Source organism: Equus quagga, chromosome 1 (assembly GCF_021613505.1).
Source record: "Equus quagga isolate Etosha38 chromosome 1, UCLA_HA_Equagga_1.0, whole genome shotgun sequence".
In the NCBI taxonomy this organism is placed as follows: Eukaryota; Metazoa; Chordata; class Mammalia; order Perissodactyla; family Equidae; genus Equus; species Equus quagga.
In genome coordinates this window covers 94,724,054-94,745,197 of record NC_060267.1, presented here as the reverse complement: position 1 = coordinate 94,745,197, position 21,144 = coordinate 94,724,054, and positions in this window count along the sequence as shown.

Genomic DNA, 21,144 nt, shown 5'->3' with positions numbered 1-21,144 from the left:
AGTCCCGCCGCTCGCCCCAGAGAACGTGGAGGCGAGCCTGGGTTTGCCCTTGAAGATGGCAATGGCAACTCTGGGCTACACAGCAAACCCGTTCCCTCAATGATGCTTGCCTCTGTCTGTAGAGTCTCTCCTGGCTTTCTGACGGAAGCTGAGACACGCGGAGAAGCCCTTTAAGGGCACTAATTTACATGGCAAGTACACAGATTACAGAAAAGCGTATTTCACTGGGCTTTGCAGCAGGCCTGCAACTGGAAGCGGCCCCTCTCCAGACGCTCGTGCCATCAATCTTGGGCTGGCCGAGGCCACGCAGATCGCATCTGCTCCCCCCTGACATACCCCGTAGCCAGGCCGAAGGGCGGCTTGTGTGACTTTTTTCATTTTCTTCCTAACAGGTTCAATATTTTAACAAACCCAAGCGCTGTTTAAACTGGAGGCGGTTTCCAGGAGACGGGCTGCGTCCCCACACTTCTGCCGTGGTAATTAATTTAGTGGCCCGTGAGTTATGGACTGCGGCGCCTCTGAGCCCTGCTCTCCTCCCCACCTGGCTGCCAGACCTCCGAGTTCCTTTCACTGGATGCGATGACTTCTTTGGTGGGGTGCGGACTAGAGTATCTGGGAGTCCAGGGGTTCCTGTGCCAAAGGGCACACCCTTGGTAGGGGCTGTAGCTGCCAGTCCACCTAGTGACCTAACTAGCACTTACCTAGCTTCTGCCTCCAGCATTCTAGGCTCACGGAGATGCTCAGAGGGATACGGAGATGAACCAGATGCCACCTCCATCCTCAGGGCAGAGGTCGGCGTCAGGTTATGGGGCCCTGGGCAGATGCTCTGAAGGAAGTCGACAGAGACCTAGCTCTGGGCAGGTGGGGGAGCCTGGGCCTGGGAGGGGAGGGTGGAGCAAGCCCGTGCGATGGGTAGGCCCTGTTCCTCCTCCTGTCCGCATGAAGAAGCTGAGGCTCAGAGAGGGGACGCGGCTTGCCTGAGAGGCCGGGCTGCAAGGGGAAAGGCTGGGACTGGACGTTCCACTTGGTCCTCCACGCCCACACACTCGCCCACGGGGCCACGCGGTCTGTAAGTCAGCCAGGCAGGCTGAGAAGGCTTCGTGGTGCCACAGAGACGTTTGGAGGACGCAGAAGAGGCCACGATCAGAGGGAGGAGTAAAACCGTCCCAGGAGGAGGATGTGAGGCAGCTGGAGCTGGGTGGCCCTGGGGACCTGTGAGGATGGGCTGAGCAAGAAAGTGAGATGTGATTTCTGTTGCTAGGAAAGAACAGACATGGTCCCCCCCGGGCTTCTCTTGGTCTTCTTACCGCTGCCGGGCGCACACTCCACAGTCGCACCTGTAACCTGCACGCCCGCCGGGGAGCGGCGGCCATAACTCCCAGTACCCGGACGGTACTCCTGGGTTCCGTGATGAGAGGTCCGTATCAGGCTCCACGGTCGCCTCTCCAACTTCCCAGGATGAGACCCTGATCTGAGTGTAAGAGGAGTAGAAAGAAAGGACCCCCAGTGCCCAGGCCATGAGGGCATCTTCACGGGGACAGTGGTGCGTGCAGAGGGTAGGATGGGTTTCCACCAGCAGAGAGAGAGGGCGAGAGACACGCAAGCACTGCCATCCCCACTTCACAGGCAGGAAGCAGGTGTTCAGAGAAACCGTGGAATTTCCCTGAAGGACCCGCAGAAGCGTCAACGGGCAGGTAGGGACCATCAGGGTGAGGCCGTGGCCCCAGGCCTCCTGCCTGGGAGGTGGCCTCTGACAGCAGCTTTGTGGCGCCCCGCGCACGGGTATAACTTCCCCAGACTGAGCGCTTGAAGGGAGCAACTCAGCCTGTCCCCTGGGAGAGAGAGGCCACATATGTGTTCTGTTGTTTTTATTTCGTGTTAGTCAGTGATGAAAAAATTGCTTCCAGGAAACATATAAGCAAGGCTCAGTGTCTACAATATTTTTTTTTTTGGCGTTTTCTGTTTTTTGTGGGACATGGGGATGAACTGAAACAATGACTCAGTAGCCAAATGTCACACTTGGCTGGGGAGACAGTCTCCATAGGAATCAATATGTGAACTCGAAACGCAAAAACGGGTAGGAATCTGTGCCTGAGGGGTATGGAAAAGCAGCACTATGCATTTTCACGTCGGGCGATTGTGTTCCCCCGAAAGGCTGGATTTAGATCTTGGACGAGGCCGTTTCTGCCCTTTGGGGTCGTTTATAAACAAACGCAGCCTTCCCCAAAGTCCGCTTTGTGGGACCATTATGGGATAGTAACAGCTGTGGAGACCAAAGGTTTCAGCTGCTCTTTCTGGGTGCAGGGGAGGGGTCCCCACCCCACTGCCTGGGTGGGCGTGGCTACGTGCCTTTCTCTGGCCAACGAGACACGGGCAGGGGTGATGCTGTCACTTCTAGAAGGACACCTGAGCCAGAGAGCGAAGCGCCACATTCCTCACCCTCTTCTCTGATGACTGAGGAAGTGCGAGCGAGGACAGAGGCTCCATCCCCCGGGTTCCCAGGCAGCTCCAGCAAGGACAGCGCCTCTGCCAGCCCACACTGTGCACAGCGTGTCTGAGGGCTGAACTTCACCTGTCAAGCCGTAGGGATTCCGGGCTGTTTGTTACTGTGGCATAACTCGGCCCGGCTTGACCGATACAATGTAATGCCTGCAAATGGTTCTGGCTGTACTCTGGAGACACAAGTCCAACAGGCGTGGAAGGCTTCCTAGGGTCTCCACAGACCAGCCGAGGGTCTGCGAGGAGGCTCTCCCACGTTCCATGATCACAGGCCACACTCTGGGAAGCCCTGAGCGCCCTGACCCACAGACCCACGCTGGGCCCCCAGGTCATCCCGCTGGACCTCCCACCGCCCTTGAAGAAAACCCTTATCATCGCTGCCTTACAGACAAGCAAATGTGGGTCCCAGAGGGTTAGGGCCTTGCTTGGTGTCACCCGTGGTGGTGCCAGGATCAGTGTCCTGGCCTTGACCCCGACATGGTGCTCTCTCCTTAGGATGTGTCACTCTGGGCTCTTCCTCATGCTGCGGGTACCGTTCCCTCCCGTTACCCCACCACCTTCAGGCAGAGGAACCCGGGCGGCGGCTGATTTCAGGTTCCACTCCTGGGCTGTCCAGGTGATAAAGATGCCAATGAAGTCATGATCGAAAGCAAAATGATGTCCTAATGCAACGGGTCACATTCAGCAGGGCTGAGCTGAGAGGCAGGGTGACCAGATGGGGTGGGCTTGGCGCTCTGGCACTGTGGAGGTGCTGGAAAAATACGGTCCAGGGCCAGCCCCCTTCCTCGGCCCCCCAACATTGCTGGGTGGGCAGCCAACTGCCGCTGGGAGATCCTGATGACAGGGAGAGTGGGGGGCGAGAATGGAGGGAGAGAGAAAGGAGGCGGAGCTGCAGCTAGCCAGGCCCCTCCCAACCCCTGCTTGCACCCCTGCTCCCTCTGGGGTCAGCTCTTGCCCTAAATAGACTAATCCGTGTCCAGCGCAGGACCTGTCCTCGGCAGGGTCCCTGCAGGTCTGGGGGATGCTCCGCGAGGGCTGCAGCTCACAGGACCTGGGCTGCCCTCCAGCTCTGCCAGCCTGAGATGACCTTCCTGCTTGCCCCCCACCCTGCCAGGGTGCCAGGAGCTGTGAGGCACCAGTTGCTGGGTGCACGGAGTCCTCGAACATCCCATAAGTGAGCAGTGCTGTGCAAGTGTGGCAGCCAGCACCTGGGCACTGTGCAGTCTCTGTCACAGATCCAGGAAGATGCGGCCTCCACCTGGGGACAGCATTTGCCCCAGTCCCAGCATCCAGGCAGCAGAGGAGGAGCAGATGATCATTTGTCCCATGTGAGGCGGGGGTGGGGGTGGAGAGATGGGACATCAAGGGCTGATCGCAAGCGGTGTGCCTAAATGTGGCTCACAGCGGAGGCACCGTTTATGGGGGCCAAGGAAGAGAGTTCTCTTCATGTCCCGATGTCCACGCTCCACAGGACAGGGAGCAGGTGAGAAAGCCACCGTGGAGACCAGCCAGGTCACGACCAGGAGGCTCCCAACACCCCGTGCCGCTCGGGCCCAGCAGGTTCCAAGGGGCAGATCCTTCTGTCTGCAAAGAGCTGGTAGGGAAATGCCCCACGGCCCCCCTCCCCACCCTCCTCCTGGCCCACTGGCTGCCCCCGGTTTCTGGCTGAGGCCCCTGCCTCTCTCTGGCTGAGATGAGATGAGAGCTACTCCCCTGGCTCGTGTCCCTCTTGCCCCACTGCGAGCTCTCCCAGTGGCTTCTGGGGACAGAGGTCACAAACAGGAAGACCAGGATGGGTCATGGCACATCCGAAGGGAAGGCAGGGACCACTGGTGAGCGAGGGGCTCCGTGTACAGACCCTGGGTCTGGGCGCCCCACTCGTGGTGCCATGAATCCCCTCCTTTGTGACAACAGGAGGAGGAAGCTGGTGGCAGCGCCGAGACCTGCTCAGCCGTGGCTGGGCCGTGCTCCCGGCCTCTGCGGGGGCCCCTCCCGGGCTTTGGCTGCTCTGACCCAGGCAGGATGGCTGGCTTCGGCCGTCCTGACCGGCCACTGAGTCAGCGTGAGCTGGGGTAGCCCGTCCCCTGAGCCCGGCTCCCTGAAAGCCCAGATATGGGCTGGTCACCCCAGCTGGCTCTCAAGTCCCACAGGCCATGACAGCTCACCTGCGCCCCCTTCTCAGTTGAAAATATTGTCACTTGGATAAGAACGATGAGACGCTGAGCTGCCCCGAGGTCTAGAGTCATGTGACAGCTGGCCTGGCCTTTCCGCAAAGTTGCATGTTCGGGGAGAAAGCCTGGGGTGAAGCCTCCTGCCAGTTGCTTCAGGAACAGCTGTCAAAACACAGCTCTCCGCGAAGGAGAACTGTGAGGGCAGGGCAGCCTCCCAAGGACCTCGGCCAGGATTCGAGGACTGGGCAGCCGGTCCCCAGGCCTCTCCTCATGGGCAGGAGAACCCAGAGCAAGGCTCCGCCTCTGGGGGTGCAGAGTGGGCGCAGAGGGCGAAACAGCTCGACAGGGTCCTTCTCCTTCTCTCTGGTTGGGAAGCCATCAGCCGTCCTCTTGTGGTCAGTCCAGGGGGGCTGCACAGAGGTGGTGGCAGAGAGAAGAGTGCTCTGTACACACACGTACATGTCAAAGCAGACACTTGATAGGCACGTTCTCTGTGTCAGGTGCTGGGGACAGCGCAGTCACCAGGGCAGGCAAACGTCCTCCTGCTGTGCACTTCACGTGCTGAAAGAGAGATGAGTCACTAATAAAACCTGATAACGAATATGTACTGATATCCAGAGTATGTTGTACAGGTTGCAAAGGGGGGTGGGAATGCTGGGGGTTACGGGGTTCTAATTTTAAATGGGGGGTCAGGGCAGGCCTCACCGACAGGGGGCATTAGAGTAGAGACTTGTGGAGGTGAGGGAGGGGCCGTGCAGATATCTGAGAGAACAGCATTTTCAGAGGGAATAGCACATGCAAAAGCCCTGTGGCATCAACGAGCCTGATACATTTAGGAGCAGCAAAGAGGCCAGGAACATCAGAGGGAGGGCAAGAGGAGAGTGGGGGTGGTCAAGAAGGTCAAGGAAGAGCGGGCAGCTCTCGGGCTTCCAGGACTTTGGCCGGACTCTGAGTGAGACGGGGGCCTTTGGTGGTTTGTGAGTTAAGTTGTGAAGCGATCTGACTAGTAGATTAAAACCTCCTTCAGCCTCCTTGTGGAGACCAGGCTGAACCACAGCACTGGCGAGAAGGGCCAATTTAGGAGGAAGATCATGGAGTACAGAGCACATCAGCTGGCTGTGTGACCCTGGGCAACAACTTCCTCTCTCTGATCCTCAGTTTTCTCTTTAGTAAAGTCAGGGAACAGCGCCTATCTCCCTGGTCTTGGATGAGCTGAGCTCTTGTATTTAAGGGTCCAGGTGGAGAGCTCGGGGTAATGCAGGCCCCCGTGGACCGGGTGGCTTCAGCTGGGACCACATTTCCCTGCCTCCCTTGCAGGCAGGAGGGGACACGTGTCCGTTTTCTGACCCAGTGGGATGTGGGCAGAAGTCACGCGGTTCACATGTACCTGCAGCTTTTCCCCATCAGGCGGTCGAGGGACTTGGGGGTCAGGACCGATGAGGTGGGAGTGAGGAGCCCCGTCTGAGCCGCCGCCGGGACCGCCCACACCGGCCGGGGCGCAAGGGAGAATGAACGTGGTTTTAAGCCTGTGAGACGTGTGGACATTTGTCGCACCAGCAGCTGCCTGCCTGCATGACCCATGCTCCTTATGGGACATGCATGGAAGCTCCCTGGGGGCCTCAGGGAGGTGACGGCAAGTTCCCCCGAGTGGAGGTGGCCCTATTGCAGCAGCTGGGGGGGGACCCGGGTTCGCCACTGGCTCTGCCACTTGGGGGAAGTCACTCCTTGTTTCCGCTTACCTTGGTGGGGTGACGATGACGACACCTGTCTCAGGTGGTGGCAGTGGGGGTTGAGGAGACACAGTCTGGGGGCCCAGAACGAGCCTCACCTGCCGCCCTTGTTATTCTGAGCTTCACACCCTCCATCCGTGTGGGTGGGTCCTGCAGTGAAAACCTCTGGGACACGGGGGTCGATGGGTCTGACCCAGCCCCACCCTGACCAGTGGGCTGACTTTGGGTGAATCGCCCTTTGAGCCTCAGTTTTCCTGCCGGTGATGCAGGCTTGTCGGGGGATGGGGGATGAGGGCTGGCTCCCAGGCTGGGTCCTCCCATCCCAGCCGGCCCCTCGGCTTCTCAGACGTGGGAACTGAGCTCTGTCCCCAAACTTCCCCATCCACTGCCCGGTCGCCCTCAGGACCCTGGGGCCACATGGCCTGGGGATTACTGTCTCTTTGGATGAGATGGAGAAGCGGAGGCCCAGGTCACTGAGTGACTCTCTCAAGGCCACATGTCCCAGTGAGCGGCAGGGCCAGGGCTAGAGCTCGCCCCCGTGACCCACGAGAGTCCAAGGACCCTGGAGCCAGAAGGCCGAGGTCCCATCCTACCTCTGTCCCCCTGGCCGTGCGAGCTCAGGCCCGGGACCTACACAGCCTGGGCCTCAGTTTCCTCACCTGTAAAATGGGGAAATGACGTAGAAACCAGCCTCCAAGATGGCCCTGGTGACCCTGCCTCCTGGTATCACACCTGATCCCCTCCCACACTGTACTGGGGCTGGTCTGTGTGACCAAGAGAATCTGGAGAAAGGGTGTCACGTCACTCCCCAGATTAGGTTCTGTGAGGCGCTGCGACTTCTGTCCCGGGTGCCCCTATTTCTCTCTCTCTCATGTGACAAGCTGGGGCGGGCCAGAGCCATGTTGTCATAAGTAGCCCCACGGAGAGGACCTCATGGTGAGAACCGGGGCCGCTTACCAGCAGCCTGGTGAGTCAGCATGTTAGCGGCTCCTCCAGCCCCACTTGAACCTTCCAATGAGGCAGCCTGACTGCCACCTCCTGGGAGACCCCGAGCCAGAAGCACCCGGGGAGCCGCTCCCTGATTCCCAGGCCACAGACACTGAGACAGTGAATGTTTTTTGTTGTCTCCTGTGGCTAAGATTTGGGGGTAATTTGTCCCAATTATTGCAGCAATAGGTAACTATTGCCATCTGCCGATAGAGTCGCTATGACAATCCACCAGGAGGGCGGATGGGAAGCTTAGCTCTGGGCTGGCCTGGTCCCACATGTCGGCCGCGGCTCCCACCATGCCATCTTTCTTCTTGGTCACGACTTCTCACCCAGGAACGCAGGAAGCAGCCCACTTGTCTGGCCAGGGTCAGCCTCTTGTCGACAGCGTGCCTCAGGAGGAGTCTGGGCGATGAGCAGAGCAGACGTGGGGACTTTATTAGGAGCCGTAATCGGGTGCTCGAGTCTCGATGAGGCTGGGGAAATTTACAAGTGGCCGCGCGGGTGCCGGCGGGCGGCTCTGCTTCCCGAGCCCCGGCTCCTCCTGCTTCGTGGTGGAGCGCCGGCTCTTGAGTGTGTTCCCTTCAGAGCAGGAGGAGGCGGAAATTGAATTAGTCTGCACATTTGGGCTGCTGATGGTTTTACTCAAAGCCATTTCGCTTGCTCATTTTTAATCTCTTCCTTCCATTTTTAAACAGCTGGCAGCTAAGTGGAGCTCAAGTGCTGGTTCCAGGGATCGTGTCCAGCCTCCTCCCCAGCCTGATCCCTCTCTCCAGCTTCCCTCCAGCCTGGGGGAGTGAGGGCTGCGGCCCTGCAGGAAGCGGAGGACAGCCGGCAGCAAACTCCAGAGGCTGGAGGACAGATCAGAAGGGTATGATGGGGACTGCATGCAGGGGACACCCTGCGGATCTCGGTGACCACGTACACTCCACTTTCATTACAGTCTCCAAAGGTCCAGGGACCCCCCACCCCCAAGAGCTTGAGCTTTCCTGGTCAAAGCTAGCGCATCAGCAGCTCAGCATTCATCCAGCAAACCACAGTGATCTCCCACCGGGGGCCAGGCCCTGGCTCCCAGCCTCACGGGGCTTCTGGCTGGAGTGAAAGGGCAGCCCTCAGTCCAAGGCTCGGCCACTCCAAGGGTTCAAGAAATGCCCACTGTGATTGTTCTTAACAACCAATAAACGTAAGGTCAGCACTCCAAAACCTGGGGGACCACCTCCAACTACGGCAATAAGGGCACCTTGTGGAAAAAGTGGGGTCTAGGCTTAGCTTTCTGGGGGAGTGGAGGTAAAACGAAGGTCCAGACACAGATACTGCATTAGGAATGGCAGAGACGAGGGGCTTCGGGGACTGATTGGAGTCCTTGAATGCCAGCCCAAGGAATGGACTTTGTCCTCTCTCCAAGGGAGCCATGGAAGACTTTAGAGCAGGGGAGTGACGTGGTCCAGGCTGTGCCTTAGCAAGGCTAACGCTGCCCCGGTAGGGGAGTGACCGAAGCAGGGACACAGAGGGACCAGCAGCTGCCCAGGGAGAGAGAGGGGGATGGATAAAGACCAGTGTATGGAGGGGAGACCAGACCAGTGGGGCGTGGCTTGTTGGAGGAGCTGCGTGGTGGGGGCGTGCTTTGTTGGAGGAGGGGCAGGGCAGGGCACAGGAGATGGTCGGCTCCCTGGCTGAGCTTCCTCTCCTTGGCTCCTGCATCTCAGCTCTCCCTAACCTGCCTGAGAAGCCTTGAGGGGCCGAGGGGGGAGGAGAGGAGCCAGGACTGGGAGCAGCCAGGCTGGGAGAGGAGAGAGCTTAGTGCCACCTGACAAGGAAAGCGGTCCCAGTGGTGGCAGCAGCAATCGTAGCTCTTTATCCTGAGACTCTGAAGAAAGATCAGACCGAGGTCCTTCTTGGAAAGCGGGGCTCAGGGTCTGTAAGTGAGCTGAACATTTTGCCAACAGGCATAGGTGGTCCTTCCTGGTGCTTCAAGAACGTACATTCTACTGGGAAAGCTGACAAATAATCGCAGACCTCAGGGTGGGAGTTGTGTGTGCCCCGGAGAGGAAGTGTGCTGTGTGCAGCTGAGGGGAAGGAGAGCTCAGTGAATTAGGCCTGGGGTCAGGAAGGATCCAGAGAGGAGGGAACCGTGACAGGGCCTCTGAGCATGAGGAGGAGTTTTTCCAGGAGGGGTGGAAGGCAGAGGCAGAGATGAACATCCACACGATGGGTGGGTGAGGTGTGGGGGCTGCAGAACGGAGCCTCAAGGACCATGGAGGATGCAGAATCCCAGGGGCAGTGCTCAAGCAGGACATGGGGGCCTGGGTCAGGCTCTGGCAGCTGCATGGGCTGTGGCTGGAGCAGAAGGGGAGGGAACATGACCCCCTGGGAGATATGAAGAGGGGGTGGCACTGCTCACATCCCGCCCTGCCTGGCTGTGAGCCCTGGGGCCCTCATTCAGCAGCCATCCAGCCACCGCCACCCCCGGCCGCTCCTCAGACCTCTCAGCTCCCCAGAGGTGTGGTCCATCACCACTTCTGTGGTTCGGGTCTGTGTGGGGTGGTTTTCTGGCTATGCCAGGACTGCAGCCTTGGCCTCACTTCAGGACAGCTTGGCTCGCGCTGACACTGGCATAAAAGATGACAGAGGTCCTCCACGAAGAAAAGAGACTCCTGACACTCTGATAACAGAATCAATCCAAGGGTTTGGCACATGTTCGGAATTAACGCTACTATTTTTCTTTTTAAAGAGATAGACGGTACCTAATAAAAGCCGATTCACATGGGAAGTCATATTCCTTGGTTTAAAAACTGATGTGTGCCAAGTTAATGAGATTAAAGAGCAGATTGGCATCCCGCCTGGTTGGATGTGGACATCCACCCACCGGCCTGCGTGGCTTGGAGGCTGGCCGGCTGGTCCAGGCGTCTGATTGGGCCACGGAGCCTGGGGAGAGCCGGCTTTCCCAGAACACCGGCAGGACAGAGGCGGGCGGCACGTCCCTCACGCCCAGCCCCCCTGCGTTTCTCACTGTGTGTTTTCACCTTTTAATAGATGGGACTATATTTAACCAGGCTGTCAACACCTCTGTAATTTTTTATTCTTCACATTGAAAACTGACAAAGATGCTACATCTGAGGAGCCACGAAGTCTCCTTAACACCGCGGAAGCCTGGGGGGCTCATGCGGGAGGAAGAGGATGCATTTCAGAAGGGGCTCAGACGAGCCCCAGACATCAGCTGGCCTTCATGTGCACTGCACGGTGGGTCAGGGCCCCCACTGACCACCTGGTGTCCTGCGGGACATACTGCTGAGTGCTCTAGGTGGCCCAAAGTGGCCGGGGCTGCTGTTGTCTCCAGAAGTGCTGAGAAAGGTGTTGACCCTCCTTCTGGAAATATGATGCAGAGAAGCTGAGCATCAAAAGGGAAGGTGGGGAGGGAGTGGGGGGTCTGATGGGAGTGCCCCCAAAGTCCCTCCCAGCCCTGGATTCATGATGGCCCAGGCTTTTGGAACCCTGAAAAGATGATAAAATGTTCATAATGGAAGGCAGAACTCAGACCCCTCCACCCCACCAAAAAAAAAAAAAAAGGTCTGCTGCTCATATCTTTGGGCCTGACCTTCAGAACGATTTCAGGATTCAAGGGCACTGAGAGCTGTGCATACCGCAGGCTGTCCGTAAATGCCTGTTGCAAGACTTCCCCCCCCCCGGCAAACTCTGGTGAGTCTTCTATTTAGGTAAAGCAGATCTGCCCCTCCCCGACCAGGCCAGCACCATCGAGGTCAGAATGATTTTCGCATGACCCCGATCACCTTCTCGTAGAAGTCCCAACCTCAACAGATGCCTTTAGGGGAAGACGTTATGGAAAATAACTAGCTGGCCAGACAGCAACGCTGCGACTCCTGACCCCAGCTGGTCCTGTGACCCCAGGGGCTCCATCTGAGTCACCAAACCCACCAAGAGCCCCCATAGCCCATCCTGAAATTCCAGAGCTTCTAGAATGCCCCCACCTTTGGGGACCTTGGGAGCCTGGGCTCTTGAGGACCGAGCAGGTGCACGTCAGGGCTCTGTGACCGGCTAGCTGGGGATGACCGTCCTTTCTCAGAATCTATTCCTATGTTTCTAAAATGGAAAAGTCAGAAGTGGTTCTGAGGTTTCTTCCAGACTGTAGGCGGATGAGGTAAGACCCATCCCCTTCTTTGCCCCCAGCACAATGGGGCCCCATACCGGGTGTTCATCTGTGCTGTGTTAAGCTTCAGTGACCAGTGACCTGCGTCCTCAGTGGTTTCACACACCTGGGCTCGTTTCCCCCAACAGATACTGCTCTGGGGTCAGGCTCTCTCCAGGGCAGCGGCCCTCCGTTCCTCTGCCGGAACCCAGCCAGCGGCCTCCCCAGCCCAGGGCTTCCCGGTTTCCCACGGCAGGGAGGAAAGAGATGGTGAATCGGAGAATTGTAGCCACCTCCACCTGGAAGGACTGCTCCCATCTCATTGGCCAGAACTGATCACGTGACCCCACACCACCTGGGGCTGCTCAGCCTTGGGGTGGGGGGCCGGGGAAGAAGGGCTGTGAAACGGGATCTGGTGAGCCGGAAGGACTGTCTCTGCCTCTTACGTGTATCATAAATGAGCAAACAAACGGAAACTGGCCAGAGCCTGGGGTGGCGGTCGTGGGGTGGGGAGGGGGGCTGTGGCCAGGAAGGCAAAGCCATCATCGAAACGATGCTTGATTCCAGGAGGGCTCCTCCTTTAAACACACATTAGATGCCTCATTACCCTCCAATTAGATCCTCATCCAGGACAGCGTTTAAAAGGCATTTCTGAGTGGGCGAGCCGGCCCTGGGCCTTGGGCATCTGGTTGATCCTGGCTTCCTGGATGGAGACACCGTCCTGGGATAACGCAGCTGACAGGGGTGATGGATGGGTGCTAGAGAGCTCGCCTGACCCTGGGCCAGGGGCGAGGAACCAGGCACTAATGATGGATGACCTGAGGAGGCTGGTGTAATTTCCCACCATCACCTGCCGCTCATCGGCGGGGCCTGGTCACTTCCCATGCTCTGCCCATCCATCAAGGAAACACGAGGTCAAAGTGCTTCTCATTTCATTGTTGGGGGAGGCGGGGGGAGGGGGGGTGGGATGTGTGCCCTTCTCAGAAGCAGAGGTGGGAGTCTAGCAAAACAGGAACAAAACCGTCATCAGACGCCAGCATCTGGTCCCGGTGGTTGGTACGGCTGGAAAGAGGAGGTCTTATTTGCTGATATCCAGAGGCTGTCCTTCTGGGCCATGTCACTGGGAAGTGTGGCCGGCACGGGCAGGCCCTCCCCATTGCTGCAGACCCAGCTCCGGGAGGGCGTGGCCTGGAACTGCTGGACAGTCGCACAATTGGACGGAACCTTCCCTCCGGGCAGGACTGGACTCCTTCCACACACCGCTGTTCCAAAAGGGGACACTGTGTTTTTACTCTCCGCCCACCCCAGCCCTCCTTGGTAGAGGTGTTGCATTCCTGTGTGTGTTTTTAAGTGTGGGCTGCTGATTTCTGTTTGTTGGCAGAGAGCAGCCAGGGAGAGCAGAAGGATGCCCCATATGTTAGTGACAAAGCTGTCTCGTTGCTGTCGGGGACCAGTGCCCTCCTCCCCTTCTGCCCACAGCCCTGTCCTGGGCCCTCCTCCCAGGGCCCCGGGCGTCCCTGCCCCTGGTAAAGTCTGGATCTGCCCAGGCCGGGGCGGTCCTGGGCCTTTCCAGTCATGCTGCGTCCCTCACACCGTGCCACTAAGTTAGTGCCCCTGCTGCGTTCCTCTTCTCTGATGTGTCAATTGCCAGCCTTTAAAAATAGCTTTATTGTTTTCTTCTGATTATGAAACTAATCCATAGTTATTGCAAAAAAATGTTCAGGAAATTCAGAAAGTCTGAAGAGGGAAATTCTGACCCTCCCCATTAGCCACCACCCGTTGCTGTGCGTGTTTGCACGACCTAAACAGGGCTGCGCTCACACGCTTGGAACTGACTATCTTCCGCTTGGAGCCTGTGGACACCCATCCACATGGGTAAATGTCGTGCCATGTGGTCACTTTCTTGGCGCACCGAGTCACTGCTAAGAACCTGGTTTCGAATCAGGTTGGGTACGGACTCGCGTGCAGCAGGGGCCCTCTGAGCCTCAGTTTCCCATTTGGAAACCTGGGCTGATAACAGTGCCCCCTCTGACACGGCTCCAGGGCTTCAGGGCGACAAAGCTCTCTGGCACACAGGGTTTGGTGCAGACTCTGCACGCAGCCTGGGTCCTCGGCATCCCGACTCGTGCCGGCCCCGCCACTGGGATTTCCTGACCCGGGCACGGGCGTGCGAGATAGATGCATCGCATTCTGCAGGAGCGCTGGGGAGCTGGTTTCAATTTTCCTCTCATAAACGACACAGCAGTGGCCGTCCTTGCTGTTAGGTCTTTGCTTACTCGACTGATTTAGCTCCAAGATAATTTCCTAAAAGACAAACTTCTGGGTCCCTGGGTCCCTCCTTGTACGAGTTTGAAAATGTTTAGGAAATAGATCCAAGAGTGTCTGACGCGGCTCTTAGAAAGCATAACTCAGTGCCCAGAGTTTGCGCACAGGCCGTGCAGCCCCGGGTGGAAGGGCTGTACAGAAGTCTTTGGCAGTGGGAAGCCCCAGCCTCCTGGACCATGTGGCCCTTCCTGAGTCGCTGGGCCAGCAGACGGGGATGCTGTGACCATCTCTGATGATTCCTGGAAACTGGAGTCCAAGTGAGCCCATTTTCTGGGTGATGAAATGACGCCCAGGGAGAGAGGGGTGCTCAGTGGAGTAGCTGAAAGGGCAGGAGGCCAAATCAGCCAGAGTCGGTGGGAGTCCTGGGGCCTGGCCCTCTCCTGCTCCACTGGCCCCACCCACCCATCCTCTCTCCCAGGGTGAGAGCATGGCCACCCGAGGGCTGAGCTGAAGATGGAGTGGCCAATTCCGAGGACACGTGGTCCTCACCAGGGCCTCACGGCTTCCGAGGGGTTTTGCTTGTTGTGCTTTTCGTACCAGTGGACTAATTAAGATGCGAGAAACACTCTTGGCTGCAGCCTTGAGAAAGAGCGTCCGCCCTGGAATTTGCTGGGGCTCCCCGCTCATCACGTTCACCTTGTTCCTCGTCATAGAATCATTAACCTATGAGGACTCTGTTCGTCTGCCTCCCTGTATAGTGGGAAATCCAAGGTGTGTGACCAGGCTTCTCGTCTTGAACCCGTCGCCCACCAGTGCCGGGATCCCCGGCGGCTTGACCACACCTGCCCCGGCCTTCAATTGGGGGTCTGTGGGTACAGGTCCTGGCAGCCCACGGGAATTTGGCCTTGCTCATCTCTATTCCCTCTTGGGCCTGGCATAGGGTCTAACGGGCTTAAGGGGTGACCTGCTATTGAGTATCAGCATTCAGCTGCCAATCAAGCCTGCTGCATCAGCACCGGCATCCCTGGGAGCATCCTACCCAGGGGTGGAGTTGTGGGATGGCTGTGTCTGCTTTGCCCCTGGCTATCCTCTGCCCAGCGTGGCATGGGGTCTTCACAGCACGTGTTCAAGGAACTAGTGCACAGGTGAGGTCCGTGCCTGTGACGCTTCATTCCTTCTTCACGGCCACCAAAACCCACCCGCACTCTCTTTGGGTCGCACCATGGAGGACAGCCGGAGGACCAGTGACCAGCCGTGGAGCCCTCAGGTGGCAGGGCAGGAGGGTCCTGGTGGGGCCAGCCCACCACGGCGGGCACAAACACTGCACAGCAGGAGCAACTCCAGCTGGTCGCCTTTGTCAGCCCCTGAGCTGCCCACGGGGGTCTCACCCTCCCCTCGCCCTCAGTTTATCCTGCCCTCTGACACGCGCCCCCTGCCCCCTTGGTCCAAATGCTGCCCAGGCCTCTCCATGCCCTGGTCTGGCAGCCCCCTTTCGGCCCCCACCTGCCTGACCTCTCATTCTGACTGGGCCCTGGAATGAGCCCAGCGTCACCTGGTCGTGTTACCAGGGCACATGTGTTTTTCTTGGCGTTTGCTTTTTTAACTAGATAGTAGTGATAGCTGTTGTTTATCACTTGCTTGTTACGGGCTGAGCACCTCTACATTCCCATCTCTAATCCTGAGAAGAGGCTGCCGGGTGTCGTCATTAGCGCTCAACATTCAGCCAGCTGTCCCAACCCGCCTATACCCTGCAGCCGGAAGGCAGAGCCGGGGCCCGGCCAGGGCCTGGCTCTCTCTGCTCTCTGAGGGAGGGCCTGGGCTTGGTGACCTCAGATGGGGCCATGCTCTTCCTAGATGCATGCTAATGACCCTGCGCTGAGGAGTGGAGAGCTGCGGGGCTGCTGGGGGTAGGAGGTTGGTGCAAGGTCAGTGCAAGTTCAGTGCAAGGTCACGGGGTGGTCGGTTCTCAGGCGTCAGAGACCAAGGGGCAGGGTTGTCTCCAGCCAGAGGGCTGTGCTGCCCAGAGCCGCCCATGCCCCTCTCTCCTGCCTGTGCCCACTGCTCAGTGCCAAGTTGGGGACCAGTAATGTAGCTCTAAGACCCTGTTCAGACAGGGATCCTGGAACCTGGCCCGCCTTTCCTTTTGTGCAGGAAGCCAGGCTCCTTGGAGAGACCTTCCTTCCAGGGGACTCAATCGGGCTTGACCCAGATGGCATAACCTCAGCTTCGTTCTGGAACCGTCTCTCCCAGCAGAAGTTAAGAGCGATGCTCCTCGAGTGGTGCATCTGCCCCACGTTGTGTTTGGGGGTCAGACTGCTGTAGCTCCCTGGGTTCAGCCATCTCCAGAATAATTCGCACTGGGTAGTCTGGGAAGATCAGGCCGTAGGGCGGTCCTCAGCCGCAGGCCAGCTGCTCCTCACCAGGTTCCCTCCCCATCACCGTCAGCCGGCAAGAGCCAGATGGCCGGAGCTGGGCCGTCCAAGGACACGGTCCCTTTCCTCAAGGTATAAGCACATTGGTGGGAGGGACAGGTGAGGACGTTTAGCTGAGTGCCCGTGACCCCAGAGCTCAGCACCGCCGCAGCAGCCCCTCCGGCTCCTGGCAGGCCGGGCCAGGGGCTGCACTGGGGACAGTGACGAGAGCTGAAGGCAGCCGTCCCTCCCCATCTGCGTGCGAGGGCGACAAGACCACTTTGCTGAGAACATCACTGATATCCTAACCCCGCCCGTGCTCAATTGGGTGTGCTAATCACATGCACCGGCACCACGAGGGCCCTGGAGCGACTCCTCTCCCTGACTCCCACAGCCACGTGGTGGGGCGTCTCCTGTGGATGAGGAAACAGAGGCATGGGGACGTGCTCAGGGCAGTGCAGGTCAGCGGGCTTGGAACCGTGTGGGAGAAGGGGCGGCACCATGGCCCAGTCGGGCTCCCCGTTGTCCCCAGGGTGATGACCAGGGGAGGCACCCATGCCCTGCAGGCGGGAATGAGCCAGCACTGTAGGACGCATGGTAGCTGGTGGCAGAAAACTCAGAGCGTTCGGGGCACCCCTCCGTTCCCATCAGACGCGAACGGAGGGTGGGATGGAGAGTGAAAACTGTCCAGCTGGGGGGTGGCAGCGCAGGCACCTGCTGTGTGACTTTGGGGCCCTGCTAGGCTGCGGTTTCCATCTATCGCCAGACACAGGGAGGGGCCACGTGCGGACGCCTGGACCTGCTTTGTCAGGAGCCACCACTCGCTCCTTCGGACCCTGCTCATTCAGCCCCTGGCAGCCTGGAGTGTGAGCCGGGACCCTGTCCCCAGAGTGGAGGAGGCTGTGAGGGACCTGGGTGGCAGGGTCTTTGCTCCCAGGGGACGTGTGGCCCACCTGGGACAGCAAGCACTCAGGCAAGTCAGCAGTACGTGTGGATGTTTAAGCCCACGCCCCGCCCTGGGGGCGCTGGGGGCAGCTTGTGCACCTCCCCAGAGCAGTGGCATCCTGGCTCAGCCCTGGGACTGTATGGTGCCCAGGGACGAAAGCTCTTCCCAGTCAGAGCTCTGGGGCCTGGGGTCTGCTGATGGGACATGTACACCTTCATAGTCCTGCAGAGAGACGCCGACAACCGCTGCCCTCGACCTGGCCAGCACCAAAGAGGTCAGCTGGTCTTCCAGAAAGAGAGAGAGACACAGAAAGAAACAGAGAGAGACTGAGAGAGAAACAGAGAGAGACAGACACACAGAGACAGAGAGAGACAGACAGAGAGAGAGAGAGACAGAGACAGAGAGACAGAGAGAGACACAGAGAAAACCAGAGAGACAGGCAGACAGATAGAGACAGAGAGAGACAGAAAGACAGAGAGATGGAGAAAAAGAGAGAGAGAAACAGATAGAGACAGACAGACAGACAGACAGAGATAGAGACAGACAGACAGAGATAGAGACGAGAGAGACAGAAAGAAACTGAGAGAGACAGAGAGTGAGAGAGACAGACAGAGACAGAGAGACAGTGAGACGGAGAGAAAGAGAGAGAGAGACAGAGAGACAGAGAGAGTAAAGCGCAGTGAGAGAGGTGGTGGTGCAACAAGAGACCGAGGGCGGCTGAGCTGGCACCAGGCCTCCGGCTCCCGGCTTCTACCTGGGATGTCAGGTGAATTCTCAGCACCGAGGTCATTCCTTCAACAAACACACGCCCTGTGACAGACTAACCACACTGGGGGCCCTGCTTTCCCAGAGCCCATCTCTAGAGAATAACAGATTTTGAATAATTACCCCATAATTAGCTTTAATTGAAGTGATCATTTAAAAAAATCTTTTGGTTTTATAGTTACAGAGAAATTGCATTAATAGTGCAAGCTGCTCCCGTATGCCATTGCCGTTTCTCTTTTCCTCTCTCTCTCCACACACACATGCGTATAGACCAGGTTTTTCTGAACTGTTTGAGAATAAGTTGGGACCACGTGGCTGGCCCTTTGCCCTCCATACGTCAGCGTGCGTTTCTTAGGAACAAGGACAGGCTCTCACGTAGTCACGGTGCCATGATCAAAATCAGGAGGTCATGGTCCCCACGGATGCACAGAACATATTCAGGTCTTTGCAGCTGGGCCGTGCATCCTTGGCAGGTATACCCCAGAGGTGAGGCTGTGTCTTTCTCAGAAACAAGTCGAAACTATAAAAGGAGACACAAGTTGTCTTTTCAAGAAATTAAGAGAGGAAAAAATATATCCTAGGGCAGGCCCGGTGGCGTAGCAGTTAAGTAAGCGCACTCCGCTTTGGCGGCCCAGGGTCCACTGGTTTGGATCCTGGGTATGGACCTACGCACTGCTCATCAAGCCATGCTGAGGCGGCGTCCCACACAGAACTAGAAGGAGCTACAACTAGGATATCCAACTATGTGCTGGGGCTTTAGGGAGGAAAAAAAAGAGGAAGATTGGCAACAGATGTTAGCTCAGGGCCAATCTTCCTCACCAAAAAGCATTAAAAAATAAACCTGAAAAAAAAAGAAAAAATATGTCCTTTATGGTTTCCTACTTATTTACTACCCTGTGCTCTCTGCTCCCTCCTTCAGGTGGGAATTTCCATCTAGAATCAATTCTTTTAATATTTCCTACAGTGCAGGTGATGAATTCTCTCAATGTGTGTTTATCTGTAACTATCTTTTCTTGTTTTTATTTTCGAAGGATGTTATCATTGGACATAGAATTTTGGATTGATGGCTTTTTAATTCCGTGCTTTCTGACCCCCGTTGCTTTGAATAAGAAATCACACATCATCTGTGTTACCGTTGCTCTCCAGGCAACAAGTCTGCTCTGAAGAATTTTCCCTTAATCTTCGCTTTTCAGCAGCTTGATTATGTTGTGTCTAGGAGTCATTTTCTTTGTATTTCTTCCACTTGGAGTTTGCTGAGATTCTCGAATCTGTAAGTTTTATGTTCTTCATAAAATTCGGGGACTTGCTGATCGTCAGTCTTTCAAATCTTTTGTTTCTGGTCTGTTCTCTCTCATAAAGAGACGTGTGTTGGGTCTCTTGATATTTTCCCGTGGTTGCAGAGGCTCTGTGCACTTTTTCCCAATATTCTCCCCGTCTGTTCTTCAGATCAGAGCGTCTCTATTGCTCCATGTCTCAATTCGCTGGCTGCTTCTCCTGCCGTTTTAAACCTGCTGTTAACTCTATATGGCGAAGGTCACATTTCAGACAGTAAGCTCTGTGGTCCTAGAATTTTCACTTGATTCTCTGTCATAGTTTTCACTTGTTTCTCGAGATTTCACATCCATTTGTATCGAGTGACATAATTTTCTATGAGTACTCAAAAAAATATTTCTATTAGCTGCTTGAACATCTTTGCTGCCATTTCCAACATCTGGGTCTTTCCAGGGTCAGTCTCTATTAACTTTTTTTTTTTTCTTTCCTGTTTATACGTCACATTTTCTTGCTGGGTCACATGTCTAGTCATTTTTGTCATATGCTGGACGTGGTAGACGCTGTGGCGTTGAGAGTCTGGATTTTGCTGTCTTTCTTGAGACAGTGCTGGGTTGTGTTCTGACAACTGGCAGATCAGTTTGACTCTTCAGGCTCAGTTTTGGTTTCATTAGACAGGTTTGCAGTGGCTCTTGCTCTGGGCTGGATCAGCCCTCCTAGGCAGAGGTGTTCTGGGGTGTTGACTGACACCCAGGAGCTTCGGCAGGCTTCCTCCATCACTGCTGCTCAGAGCTCCTGTGTCTCCTGGCCTCGTGGAATCCAGAACATTAGTGCTGCTCTCATCTCTGCAGCAGCCATCCTTGCAGGCCATGCAGAGCATCCCCAGTGCAGAACTCCGAGGGTCCTTCTCTGTGCAGGTCCCTCCTCTCCTGGCCTCTGGCCCCCACGCTCCAGCTACCTCTCCGGCCCCAAACTCCCATCTCTGCCTCCTCAGCTTAATGGAACCCCCGTTCTCTGCAAGAGCTGGACCATTACTAGGAAAAGAAAACCTCGTGAGCAGAGTCCTAGGTGGGACCACACAGGGTCCAGATAGCGCCCCAGGCAGAGAGGCAGTGACGTGGGGCTCACTCTGCACACTTCTCCTCCCCTGGGAGTCCCGTCGATGTCCGATCTGAGGAACGTCGCCTTGACGAGTTCACCCCGTTCTACAGCTGTTTGCAGCGGGAGGGCTCCTGGGGCACCAGGTGCTTTCTCGTAGCTGGAGGTGGAGCCCTCTGCATGGTTAGTGCGTAAGTCACCGCTGAGACCAGTGCCTGGAGGAGAGAGAAGAGGGTGCTTTGAGAGAGGGTGAAGAAGTTGGAGGGTCGGGAAAGTGTTCTCTGAAGAGGTGGACGGGGTGTCCAGGCTGAAACCTGAAGGATGAAAGAGACCCATGTATCTGGAGGTATGTGGGTGTGTGTGTGGGTTGCACACACATGTACACATATGCACATACGATGAACAGAACCACATTCTCAGTAGAGGAAACAGCATCTGTGAAATTTCCTGTGTCAGGAAATTTGCTCTCTGTGGTCCAGGAGCTGAGAGGCCAGTGTGAGTGGCCTCCTGTGATGCCCAAATGCCACACCAAAGTGTAAGACAGAACCAAGACTTTGAGGCCCCCATCCCTTGGGGGTGGAAGGCAGAGGACGGAGACCCCAGCCAGTCACCCTTACCTCCTGCAGCCTCGTCTGTTCACTCCAGGGCCATACACCTGTTATCGTTTTCCATGTGTGTGTGACATGAAAAGTTTGAGGACCCTGGACATGTGCATAGATGTAGAGAAGGAGCCTGGCTCTTCAGCAGACTCCAGGCTACAGGAAGACAGTGAACATATCTGAGAGCAAGTGGGAGCCACTGAAGGCTGTAGAGCAGGAGAAGCTGGAGCAAGTGTGTGCTTCTGAAGACCGCTGGCTGT